General features: G+C 40.4%; 1 long non-coding RNA gene across 1 annotated transcript in view; it reads left to right on the top strand.

Annotated features, from left to right (window-relative positions):
• Window positions 1-405, top strand: part of LOC121634489 — a 49,446-nt gene extending 49,041 nt beyond the window's left edge. The window contains exon 4 of the long non-coding RNA XR_006009241.1: window positions 317-405. This is a non-coding gene — a long non-coding RNA (uncharacterized LOC121634489). The remainder of the gene's footprint in view (window positions 1-316) is intronic.
• Window positions 406-14,019: the final 13,614 nt, after the last annotated feature.

The raw sequence follows: 14,019 nt of genomic DNA, 5'->3' as shown, positions 1-14,019 counted from the left end.
TATTAAAATACGCTTAATGGAAATATGGTATATGAGGCATAACAGCCAATATATATGATGACCACATTTATTGTTTGACACAACCTGAATCCTCTTAGACAAGCTAAGTTGTATTTTTTTAGCTTTAGAAACAGTACTCCAATCTTCTTGAAGGACATCCCAATGCTTTTTAATTGTTTGTGCCTTTTGTTCTGTCAAGATGCTTGCTTCAATCATGTTGTTTGGACTCCATCAGACCGGTTGCCACTGATTTTCAGTGCAGTTCATGAGTCATTTGGCATACCTTAGCCTTTTCTCCCTGTTTCTCTTCCTTAAGATATAACTTACTGACATCCACCCCTTCATGGAAACTGTTTATGAGACTTCAGGGAACCATAGCTGAACAACTTAAGGTCCAGATGCATCTCTCAGGTCCTGTGTCGGGTCTGTTCATCTGCTGAGTTTTTTTTTTTTTTTTGCGCCTTGTATTTTCTTTTCTCTCTTTATGTCCACTTTGCTCACATTTTTCAATGATATATTATACACCATACAGAGGGATGCCAAGTTTTTGGTAGATAGCTCTTTGCAAAAGACCTTGTTTGGGTAACAACAATATAATTTTAGTCTTGTCAAACTTTATCTTTGGTCTTTTTTGTTATTGCAAGTAACAGAAGGGAACAAAATATGTAGTTGTGAGGCTGCGAAAAACAAAGTGCCTAAAATACAATCTAAACCTTCAGAAAGCCTGGAGAACTATTGCTCAAGACCACTATAAAAATGATAGAGAAAGTATAGCTCCTTGCACGCTGAATATACAGATATGGGTGGCTCATGATATTAGCACAATACTGCACCAGTTCTGTGTACATTTTGACAAATAGATACCACTCTCATGGATCTGCCATTCATGTTTAATGAGTTGGTGTGTTCAGTGTTTTTAGAAGCTCTTTATGTACAGCAGATGTAAAGAAGCAGATAAAACATCCAGATTAGCTTAATGACTGAGTAAACTGCTGTCCAGTAATAACAAAATCTAATTACCACATTATATCTATCATATTTAATCTGTGTAAAACCTGAAATGTAAAATTTACAACTAGCCGTGTTGCAGGGCATTTGAAGCAAACACAGAATGTCTTTGTGAATGTGCCTGGCACAGTTGGCTGGCTGCTGCCCGATGTTTAATATTTAACAGACACAGGAAAGTGATCGAATCTGAACTACAGAGACTGTTATACCTTTAAACTTTAATGTAAGAGTAAAACTTTATGAAACAACCCCCTCTGTAAAACTCAGTGATCTCTCTTCCAGTGATTGACCCAATTTTTTTAAAGCTAATTAATTATCATTATGACTGACGGGTAGTACTTAAACTGCACTCATTACAAGTCATTGTAAAAAATCATGCAATTACTAAGCAACAACTGGATGCCAGTAAATCTCTTCACCGAAAGTATTTCAAGCCTAACAGTTAAGCTGTGGTGAAAGGTAATTTTGAAGCTGTCAAAATTAATTTTCTGTTTGTTCTCTTTATTTTTTCAGTGTTTCACCTTCAATGTTTTTGTCTAAAATCACTTAGTTTGTAGCAGTGCAATAACGCTAAGCAAAAACTTTAGCTAAACACATGATGGTATGGATGCTTTTCATGCAGGAAGAGGAAAAAACAAACACATAAACACTTCATGATAGGTGAATAACCTTCACACAACAAAGGTTATTCACGACTGTCAAAACTTCAAAGCTATGTGCTGAGTTTTTGCTGTCACACATGAAGCAGGTGTTTCCTGGAGTCCATGTGAATTTCCATTGTTTGTCAAACCTGCTGTTTTGCTTTGTAGAGGATACTCGCAGCAGATGCTAAAAATAACTTTCAAGGACACTTGGCATGTGCCAAACCAAGCAGCTATCCATAAAGACACAACGAGGAATGAAATTAACTCTATAACTCTACTACGCTATGAAATGTGGAGACATGCTGTGGTTTGACCCTGGTCTGTCCATTCATATGTATCCTGCAATAATTTGATGGCAGTGGTTAGATTTCAATAAAATTTGCATGCGAGAACAAGGTGATGGCTGTCAATGCTTCAGGGTAAAATTTTACAAATAGCTGTGACTCAAAGAAGTGGAACAGCACAGCAATCACATGATGTGATCCTGGACATCATGTGCAATGGGTTTGATGGTGTTGAACAACTATGCTGGGCTAGGACTGCATCTTTTTTTGCAGATAATGCGGTCTTCTTGGCTTAATGAAACAGAGACCTCCAGTGTAATTGGGGCAGTTTTTAGTTGAATGTGAGATGGTTGAGATCTCATACCATACATCCCGGTTGGAAAAGGGTGGATTTCCCTCGGTGATTGACAGCAAGTTTTGCCTCTCGGATATGTTCGCACGTAGAGGCAGAATAGAGCAGGTGAATGACTGGTGGATTGAGGCAGCATCTGCACTGATGTGAAGGAGAACAGAAAGTTAAAAATGTCAATTTTATCAGTTGATCAACTTTCAAACCCTTACCTCTGGTCATTAGCTGTTGGTAGTGACCAAAACAGTGAGATCTGAAAGGTGGCTGGCTTCACCCTCAGGCACAAGAGCTGGAGGAACATATAATGGGATTGCTGCCTTTCTCCACATCAAAAGGAGCCATTTGAGGTGGTTGGGGCATCTGACCAGGATGCCTTTTATTCATGTTTTTATTTAACCTTTATTTAACCAATGAAACTGACTCATTTAAATTAAAAAATATTTTTTAAAGGTATGAAGGATATTTTTTTTATTATTCTTTTATTTAAAAATTTCACTTTTCAGAACATGTTTAGACTAAACTAGTTTAGAGAAGTGCTTGTGTCATGAGCATATCAGTTTAATCCCATCATATGTCAATCTTCATTTTACTGAGTAGCTCAGGTTTGACTTTTGTATGCCAGAGTACTTCCAAGACCTGATTAAGAGACCAAACCATCTTTCTAATAACCCTGTTGTATGCCAATCTTCATTATAATTATAATCATAAAATAATCTTCAGTACTTGTTTTGTTTATTGGCTTACATTCTTAAATTTTAATGCACCATGGTGTGAGAGAACCAACATTTGTTTGTCCTGTACATGCTGTAAAATTGACAATAAAGCTGACTTTGACTTTGATTATACTGAACAGATCAGTTTTAACCATTGTATCCCAATAACCCCACTATTCCTGCAAGGCCAACATGCAGATATAAAAGACACACACTTCAGAGACTCTTCAGAAGTGCTGGTAACTCTGTGTGACTCTCTCCTGGTCAACAAATTTTAATAAACCTGAATTACTCAAAAACCTTTAACATCTGGATCTCTGTCAGACGTTATTTTTTTCCACCACACAAGACTGTCGTAGCCAAGAAAGCAGCAGCACAATAAACAGAAATTACAGCTCTTGAAGACGCACTATAAAATTCACATAACGTTGTAAGCAAAACACATAAAACACTATAAAAGCTAAGAAGTACCAAACATCTAAAACACGTTAAACAAAGAATCTACACTCTGAATAAACCTTTGACCATACATTTGAAACGTCTTTAAAGGCAAAATAAGTCGCATTGACACCTAGTGTTTTAAATCAGAACTGCAGTCGAAAAAAAACCCCCAAAAAAACAAAACACGGAGAGCATTCTTCCTCCCTCCCCCCCTCTCCCTTTAAGGAAATTTGCGCAGGTTGCCAGTTTGTGAGTGGATGGTTCTTTCATATACAGTCTACGAAGGACGGAGAACATAGCACCAGCAAACATCATGATGACGAGCGAAGATGATTCACACACACAGTAAGTTGCTATGCTTTGCAATGCTAGCGCTAATTTCACGCGCTAATTTACAAATGCCACGCAGCGGCTATTATTCCTTAGTTTCACTTAATAAATTAATTTGAAAGTAATTTCATAAGTTTATAAGGACAAACACAGTATTCACTTGGTCCAAACATCATTACATTTGTTGTTGTAAACTAATAGGCCACCAATTTACTCCTCTAATACATCCATACAGTCACACAAATTCATTTAATGAGTGCCGAGAAATAAATTAGACTAAAATCTTTGTAAATCAAGATGAACTTTTGGTTAATTTAAGCAAAATTCCAGTGTTTACTTGTCCAGGAGAAACTTTGCCAGCTCAGACTTCTCTACCTTGCAAAAGATTCTCCAATATTGAGCCTCGTTTTATTCCTTTTTTGGTCATTTGCTTTTTCTTAGCAGGATGCCGAGGCTTTTTATGTTTTTCTGAAGCTATTTCTGGTCCGCTTCTTTTACTAGCTTCCATATCTGCACGCTGCTGCTCTTTTGCCGACATAAAATACTAAATGCTTCCTTGTTGTTGTTAGGCAACCGAGGGGAGTCGCTTATGATTGGATAAGGAACCAAGAAATAGGAAAGAGCAACACAGTGCACCGAAGTTATTCCGGCACGGAACTCTTAATTTGAATCAGAAAAACTTGACAAGGACATTGTTGATGTAGCAGATAAATTGTTTATAGGGAAGCTTCCTTTTATCCCTTGCAATAAATGAGAAAATTTAAAAATTTTTTACAGAAAAAATTCTAATTATTTAGCCTTTAAAATCATTTTACGAAACCAGTTCCTTCGGTCCAAGGACCTTTTTCCAGGTTGTTCCAGTCAGCAGGAGCAGCATATTTACTGCTTAGGGACAGCTAACAGTGAGAGATCTTGTGAGTGGAGATTATACCTACTTAAGTTATTGCATGAAAAACTGAACATGAAAACTGACCCCTGTGGTACACACTTAAAAAGTGTAAGTGAATTAGTGGTTTGACCCTTAGTTTGTACACACTGATTTCTAAAAGAGGGGCACCACACATGAGCTTGTTCTGTTGTAAAGAAGAGTCGGATGCCTTTCATTATTCACTCTATTCTGATGTTTACTGCACCGATATCACACAAAGTTATAAGCTAATGGGATATTTTTATGAATCCTAAATAAGTGCTTTTTATGTGGATCACTGCACCGAGTTTGGTTTCCTCACTTCTGAGTGAGAGATGACGAAGCTAATTTTTCTCAACTTGCCTTGCGAGCTGTGTTGACCAGCTCACAGGAAGGAGCTTTGACTTCTCGTCAGTGTCCAAGTATGTGCTAAAAGCCTCCCTGCAGTGCAACGTGTCCTGGGCTCATTTCACACCCTTTCATTGTGAAGGAGCCCAGCTACGAGCGTGTGTGTTCAGTTTTCATTTGCGTGAGACTGTGTGTGTGTGTGTATACTCACAAACATCCCTATGTCTGCGTTCGCTGCTCTCCAGCTTAACAGACAAATTTGCACATATGTGCAAATTTGTCTGTTAAAGCTTGTCATCCTGCCACGGTGGTCAACAGTAAAGGCAGCTACGCCTCTCCACTTAGCAGAGAACATTTTCCACACGCTGCCCCTCTTTCCACACTTAGTGGGAAAATGTTTTGCTAATTCACTTTAGAACAAAAAAAACAGCTTTCAGTCATGTAGCACAGCTGGAAAATATACCGTCTCATATATTTGTTTCTAGTCATTCTGCTCGTTATTATGTTTTGAAAAAACCCTCAAAATCTGTGTAAAAGTTTGCTTTATATCTTAATTACAATTTGGAAAGTGATGCAATTTCTTTAACTTAATATTTTTAAATTTAAGTTAATATAGGTTTCTTTGTTAGCTGCATTAGATAAGTAGAACAAAAACTTGATAGGCAAATGCCTGCAGAGGTCAAACCGACATTGCTTAAGAGCTCATTGAGCTGTCAAGGTCTTTAAAGTAACGTGTGCACATTAAATGAGCATGCATCCTTTTTTACCACCTGTCCATTCATTACATAACAGCAGAACTGGCTATTATAATTTACATTTTATGCATTTCTGTGGGATGCATGTACATCTTATCTGTGAAATGAAGTTAGGTGTCAGAGATTTTTTTCTGCTGGCCCAGGGGAAAATACTATCTACTTTGATCATATTGGGTTGTCTGCCCCACGTAAAAGATGACTTTACAGGTGTAGCAGACCATCAGAATTACTGAACATGGGTTTTATTCCCATGTTTCTAGACATACCCAATTTTATTAGAATTAAATGCTATCTCTGTTAGCAGATTTACACCAGATCCTGAATAGAAAGCATGCCTTAAAACTACGATTACAGATTCTGTGTGTATGGAAGTGTTTACATTTTATCTCTGTACATGCTAATAGTTTGTATTTGTCTTAGTCTAGAAATTTACCTTTTGTTTTTTTTGCAATATAACAAAACAAAGGGCAATAAGACTTCAGGGAGATCCAAGGCCAACACATACACAAAAGAAAAAGTTAAACTAATGTGGTAGGAAACTACATTTGAACTCTGTATCTGTGTTCGCAAGGAACAAAAATGTGTTTGATGACCTTGTGTGGAGGGCGGAAGAAACATTCAAAACATTGTGCTCTGTGTAGTTTTCTCTGTGCAGCTATGCTTACGTGTACGACAATCTCCCAAAGACGTTTTTAATTTACTAAAAAAAAAAAAACAGTGATATTTGTCAGATAATGCTGTAGTTATAAAGTCAGGATTGTATGAGAGCAAATCTGCTTGTCAGTTGCAATTTCTAACACGTTGAGCGTCAGAAAAGAAAAGAATAAATGAACTAGAGCAACTTTATTGGCAGCACTGTAATAATATACACTTAAACTTTACTGTTTTGTATTTGTGGAGCATTAAGGTTCATTTGAGTCTTGTTGAGCCAATGCAGGAGTTGTTTGACTGCCAATTGCATTTTTTGTGAGAGCTTTAATTTGGTACTGCTTTGAGAAGACTGTTTAAAAACATGATTTTGGTCTAACACAATAGATCCTTTTATTTTAGTGTTGGTCTTGTAAGCATGCTCAGAAATCACCAAAAGGCCCAGATGTGCAGCTCTACAGAGCTTCTTTTTAGGTTGCTGCTGAGTTGGCTGGAAGGGGCCTGGGTACAACCAATAAGTCAAACCACAGGACTTACAAGCAGGAGAGGAAGAGGAAGACTTAAAATAGGACAACTTGAATGCATTCTTATGAGGTAGTTAATAGTAGTCAACCTAGTGATCTTTAATGGCCAAATTGTAGCCTATTCTCATTCCTAGAGGATCAGATACTGCCATTTGTCAAAGTCAACAACATACACAAAAGATGTCCTTAGATGTTGGTGTCTTGATGCATTCTGTCCGCCAGGAGACGGTGCCCTAATTAGTGATAAGGTCTGCGTTAAGCAGGAAGCCATGAAAGTTTCATTTTGAACATCAAGTTTTATGTTGTGAGACCAAGGCCGGCTTTACGCAGGGGCAAGAGGGGGCAGTGCCCCCTCAAACAAACATTCTGCCCCCTCAATCAAATGCGCCGAAATGGGCAAATCTCTCCAAACGCTCTCTCCCCTCTGTACTGAACTCTGTGTGTCGGAGCTTCACGGGATCCATTGTACTGTCTTCAACAAGTCCTTCCCACCACCACAGAAAACAACCAATCAGTGTTTAGTATGCAAATGAGTTGACATACAGCCTGATCTTGCGGTGTCATATTTCTCCCCCTCGTAGAGAGAGCGGCTGCTGAGCTCCAGCGGTAAAACTTATAGAGTAAAGCTCTGTTAAATGTGTTGTAGCGATACTGAATAAATACTTATAATAACAGACGTATTTATTGCATCTATTCTGTCAACTGGGGTTTGTTTCTGTTCTATTTAAACGTGTCTACGCCTGTTAGTAGGAGCAGTGATCAATCACGCACGGGCCATAGATGTGACTGCCTCCTCGGTACTAGACTGAGGGAAAACGAGCTGCGCATATGAGACCCCTCAAGCTCCGCCCAGCCTTTAGTTCAGCATGCTAGTTTGAAGAAAAAAATAACAGAAAGTTTCACTCTACATTCCCGCTGCTTTCAGCAGTTCAGCTCAGAGCTTCATGTATGCCTCAGCTTAAACAGACGACAATGTGCATTTCCGATCTTGGAGAGTTGTAGTTAGAAAAAAAAAAAACTCCGGCCACAAAACCCACTTTGGAAAGTTTCATTCAGTCCTCCTGCATGATGCATCCATTTTTTAGAGCTTTTAAAAAAGGTAGTGCTGATTCTTTAATCATTATGGTCTATATACAGACAGAAACAAACACACAGATAGTTGAGTTTATTGTTATTAGTTTCAAATTTATTCAAAATGCTTAGACATCTAATGGCTGTCCAATAGGGCAATTGTTATTTTGTTGGTTGTTAAAGCTTTGATAATGGATCATTCTTTTCTTTTTTCTTACTTCATTTTGTTATTGATATTTTCTGTTCCCCCCCTGAGGGATTGCCACCTTATTGTGGTCAGGGGGTTTGCGTGCCTCAGTGACTCTAAGAGCTATACCAGCAGGAGCTTTGGTTTCAGGTGGGACACCCAAGCTGGACAGGTCTTAGAGTAGAGGCCTGACAAAGTGCAATCCATTTCTTTGAAGTTGGACTCCACTAACAGCACAGTTCCGTTAAAGAAACACTTAAAAAACAACAACAAGAAAATGCTGAAGTATGTACTCATAGTGCCCCCTTCAAATTTATGCCTGCCCCCTCATGTATGCATTCCTAGAACCGGCCCTGTGTGAGACTATGGTTTGACTCTCTTGTGTTTCCATCTCAAGGTGTAATTGTTTTTTTCCTGTGATTTTGTTGTTCTATAAGTTAAACTACCCAATGTGCTTTAGTCAGATTAGTCAGTGAAAGTAAGGCCGGGGTTAATGGTGCTTGGGCCAAGAGAAACCTTGGTGTTAAAGAAGTAAGCTTATGATCTTTGACTGTTTTAAGGTAACTTGGCACATCTTTTTGAGTCATTTGTAAATAAGACAGGAGAGGACGTATTTCAAGATGTCTGTTGAAGGTATACTATCTCATCTTGTCCATGTTCTTCTTTATGCACTGAAACCATCTGGCTTTAACCAAAACTGTTCCTATAGCTTTTACCTGAGCTGTCTTCTGCTGATTGGGTTAATCTTCTTAGCATCTTCCTTTTCATCTCATTAAATTTGAGATGCAGCATTCCTGTTTTTTTTTTGTTTTTTTTTTCTGTGTGTGTGTATGCGTGTTCCTTGCACTTAACTGTGTGAAAGTAATGCAGTGTGAAATTACATGCTTCATCATTGACTGAATCCCACATTCTTTTTTTTTTCCTCACCTTCATTATTGCAATCTGCATAAAACTACTAATACTTTTTTTTACTCCTGGATGACAGATTGTCTGTTGTGTCTTTTCTTTTAGTTGTTTTTCCCTATCTTTTGGAAAGTATATGGTCAGTCTCCGATCAGCAGCTTGTGACAGAAATGCTATCAGTCACTTTCATTTTCTTCTTTTTGCATTCCTACCATTTGCTTGCCTTATTATGAGATACTGGTATGATTGGTGACCTTGAATATCTTCTTCATGGCTCCATTAGCTGGGTTGGAGGGGATTTTTTAATCTTGATTTCCATATGTATGTTCTAAAAAATCTCATCTTTGTCTTCCAGCTTTCATTTCACTGCTCTACTTGCATATATTGGAGTCACTGGTCTCTCTCTGGGGTGATGGTTAAGGAAGCAAAATGTGTTTGCACTGTTAAGCTTCTTCTCTTTATCACCTAAAATCAGTGAAATTGAAACATGCTTGTCAAACATCTTATCCTCACATGCCCTGTTTACCTTGGCTCACTATACTAGTGAATTTTAAGGTGTGTTTTTAATATGTTTAATGTACTTGAAGAGGCCTGAGTTTCCTGAGAAGACCATTTATGCTTCAATTCAAAGGAAATGAGAGATAATTGTTGGTTCATATGTTTTCTTTTTTTACATTATGTAGTATATTCGTTTTGTGTCAAGCGAGTATATCACTGCCATGCCAGATGTTTTACTTATTTTCACTTTAGTTACTGATAACCAGTAATAGGAGTAAAGGTCTTAAAATAAACAGCGTTACTTTTTTCAGTAATGGGTAATCTAACTAATTACTCTTTTAATTATTACAATGCTGTTACTCTTACTGAAGATAAAACGTTACTGACAGCATGTTACTGTTGTAATATTAGATTAGTTTTTCTTTTGGGTGAACACAAATTTCACATTTGTTCAAACTATATTGTGCTGCAGCTACAGTGGCGAGGAAGCGGAGTGATACGACACGAGTGTTACGGCCCCTGCCGTTTCTGATACGCCGCTGGACCTGTCACTCCTGGAGACTGGAGGTGCGCCCGTTTGACTGCTCGGGATTGGCTGTCAGGACCTGCCCCAAGCTACGAGGATGACGTGTCTCCCCTTCTGTGCCATGGATTGGCTGCTGCTTCAGAGCGCCGGCAGCTGTTCTGCATCAGCTTAGAATAGAGTGTAATTGTGTGTGTTTAAAGGCAGGGAATTACCATTCCTCAGGAGCGATGTCACTAGGGCATCGTTCATAGTGTACAAGCTTGTTAGTTGAGTTAGCTGGGAATTTGGTGTGAGAGCTCGTAAGAGCTTTGCTGTAGTGTTGTGTGAGTCTTAACTCTGAACGTCCAACAGAGCGGTTGGTTATTGTTTTCTTTTGACAAGGTTTAACCAGTTTGATTTTCGTGGAGTTCTTTTGTTTGATGATTGTTTGGTAAAGTAATAGGGACATCTCCATAGGAGAAGTCCCCTCTTTTTGTTGGTAGTTGTTTTTTTGAGAATTGGATCGTTTTGGTTTTGTCATTATAGTTAAGTTTCCTTTCCATATTTTCGTTTTACAGTTAATATCGTTAAAGGCTCCATTTACTTTTGTTTGTTGTTCCCTGAAAAAGGACATCTTATGTTAAAGAGCCATTATTGTAAATAAATTCTTAAAAATTGTACCAGTAGTTATTGGTTTTGTTGTGTTGCGGTTTCTTCCAACCCCTGGACTCAAAGGAGCCGTAACATAATGGGGGCTCGTCCGGGAGTTTTTTTTGAATATTTAGGGGCTTTATACTTTGTTTTGTGTCTGCAATTGCAGTTGATTGGTTTGTCTGCACCTGTGAGCTGTACCGGATTCAGTAAGGTAGCTCCGCGATGGCTAAATTCAGATTAGAGGAGTTCCAGCTGAACCCTACGCTGGTTCAGATAGATCAGTGTCGCAAAGACGACTTGGCCGTGTTGGCTGATTTTTATGAGATACCTTTACCAAGGTATGTAAAGAAAAAAGAGATGAGAGAATTGGTACTGGCTGGTCTGGTGGACAGAAAGGTGCTTGGTATGGCAGAGAATGCTACTGTCGAGGCTGAAATGGCTCTTGATGTGGCGGGTCCTTCAGGAGCGAGGCCGCCTGACGAAACTGAGCAGGATGATCTGCTCGGGCCAGGTGGAGTAGGGGAAGCTGCACAGGCGGGTGACAGACCGGTCACTCCTGTCACGCTGCCTCGGTTTGAGCCAGGATTCACCGGGGACAGTCTTAGCTCCTCCCCTTTATCCGCTCGCCTGAAGCTCCGGCAATTCAGACTGCGTCTGGAAGCCGAGGAGAAGGCCCGAGAACGCCAAATAAGGCTTGAGATCAGGAGAATGGAGATTGAAGCCGATACCGCAGTACGCATTCGCCAGCTGGAGCTGGATGCCGAGACCAAAGCTCAGGTAAGACCAGTCTCAGGTGATCCGTCTGGGTCCCTGAGTTTCTCTCCTTCTTCAAAACCATTAGAAATGTCTAAATTCATTCCGTTTATACCAGAATTTAGAGAGTCAGAAGTTGATTGTTACTTTTCAGCTTTTGAGCGTGTAGCAACTGCGCTACAGTGGCCGCGGGAATGCTGGCCTATCTTAATCCAGTGCAGACTGACAGGCAAAGCGCAAGAGGTGGTCTCTTCGCTCCCTCTGTTGGACACTCAGAACTATAGCACTGTAAAAGCAGCTGTATTGAAGGCATATGAGCTTGTACCAGAAGCATATCGCCAAAAATTTAGAGCACACAGAAAAGATGTTACACGAACTCATGTGGAATTTGCGCGTGAAAAAAGCATGTTATTTGATAAGTGGTGTTCCTCCTGTGGAGTGGTCACATTCGAAGCACTTAGGGAACTTGTGTTATTAGAAGAATTTAAGAGGCAGCTTCCAGAAAGGTTGGTGGTTCACCTTAACGAACAACGAGTTGCAGATGTGTCTTCTGCTGCCACTTTTGCAGACGAGTATGCTTTAACGCATAAGATGGCTTTTCAGCCTATAACGAAACCAGAGACAATTAGATCAGATGGAAGAAAAACGTATCAGGTATCGAAAACTAAATCACCTGAGGAAAGAGCATGTTTCTATTGTCATCAGACAGGACACTTGATTAGGGTCTGTCCAAAATTGGCTGCTAAAGGCAATCCCTCCACTTCCTCATCAGCGGGAAAAGGAGTAGGGTTTATTAAAGGAACCGGTGACATGAAACGGTTGGAGCGCACACTGGATCCTTGCTTCAAACCTTTTACCATGCCCGGATTTATTTCTCTGACGGATATTTCCGCAGAAGAACAGCAGATATTAGTACTGCGTGACACCGGGGCGTCCCAGACCCTGGTTCTCGCAAATGTGTTACCCTTTTCTGAGGACAGCTATGCTGGGTATAGTGTAATACTCCACGGAGTTGGAAAAGGATATGCACCGTGTCCGGTCCATTATGTTAATTTGAAAACCAAATTGATCTCAGGTCGATTTCCTGTTGCTGTGTGTGATGAGTTGCCCATTGACCATGTGTCTCTGCTTTTAGGGAATGACGTAGCTGGTGGGAAGGTAACTCCTGCTTTGGAGGTACTGGACCAACCCGATCCTGTACCGATAACGCCGGCTTGTGTGGTAACACGAGCTCAGGCTCAAAAAGAAAAGGAAATGGCAAAATTTGAGGATGTTGAGCTTAGTAATAGTTGTTTGTTTCCCTCATTTGCAGATGGAGAACAACCGAGGGACACTGAAAGGGACACAGAGCACTCTGACGTAAAAGCTCAGAGGGCTCTGCCCACCCCTGCTGAGTCATCCCTCTCCATCACCCGTGGGATGTTGATTGAGGCGCAGGAGAAGGATCCTTCGCTGCGCACTTGCTTCGGAAAGGTGGTGAGTCAGAACAATAATAACGACGGTCAAGTAGTCTTTTACTTGGTTGGTGGATTGCTGATGCGGCGATGGTGTCCGATCGTTCTGGGGGAAGCTGAGTGGAACACGGAGACCCAAATCGTAGTACCAGCTCCTTACAGACAGCAAATCTTAAGGTTAGGCCATGATGACCACTGGTCTGGACATATGGGAGTTAACAAGACCTACCAACGCGTATTAAAGCACTTCTTCTGGCCAGGATTAAAAGCGGATGTGGTTGCTTATATCCGCAGCTGTCATGTGTGTCAGCTTATGGGGAAACCCAACCAGGCGATACCGAAAGCGCCACTCCATCCAATACCTGTCATGGCCGAACCTTTCGAACGTCTAATACTAGACTGTGTAGGACCTTTACCGAGAACAAAATCGGGTAATGTATTTCTGTTGACTTTAATGTGCCCAACGACCCGATATCCGGAGGCAATTCCGCTGCGCCGGATCACGGCTCGTTCAATTGCGCGTGCTTTATTAAAGTTTTTCTCCACGTTTGGTCTCCCGAAGGAGGTCCAAACCGACCAGGGAAGTAACTTTATGTCCCGCATATTTAAGAAGACGCTTGCGGAACTACAGATCAAGCATATTACGTCTAGTGCCTACCATCCGGAAAGTCAGGGGGCACTAGAGAGATGGCATCAGACGTTAAAGTCGATGCTACGAAAATATTGCCATCAGGAAACAAAAGATTGGGATGAAGGACTACCCTTCATATTGTTTGCATCTCGCGAAGTGCAGCAGGATTCGTTGGGGTTTAGCCCATCCGAACTAGTCTTCGGTCATAAACTTCGGGGACCGCTAAAAGTAGTAAAAGAGAGCTTAATGGATTGCACGGCTCCGGCTAACAGAAATGTGTTAGATTATGTAACTTCGTTTCGGGAACGCTTACATCGCTCCCGTGAATTCGCAGCAAAGGCGTTGCAAAATGCACAAACAGAGATGAAACGCCGTTATGATCAAAAGACGACCGTACGTGAGTTTAAACCTG

This window comes from Melanotaenia boesemani, chromosome 23 (genome assembly GCF_017639745.1).
Source record: "Melanotaenia boesemani isolate fMelBoe1 chromosome 23, fMelBoe1.pri, whole genome shotgun sequence".
Lineage (NCBI taxonomy): Eukaryota > Metazoa > Chordata > Actinopteri > Atheriniformes > Melanotaeniidae > Melanotaenia > Melanotaenia boesemani.
This window is presented reverse-complemented; position numbering and strand designations above follow the sequence as displayed.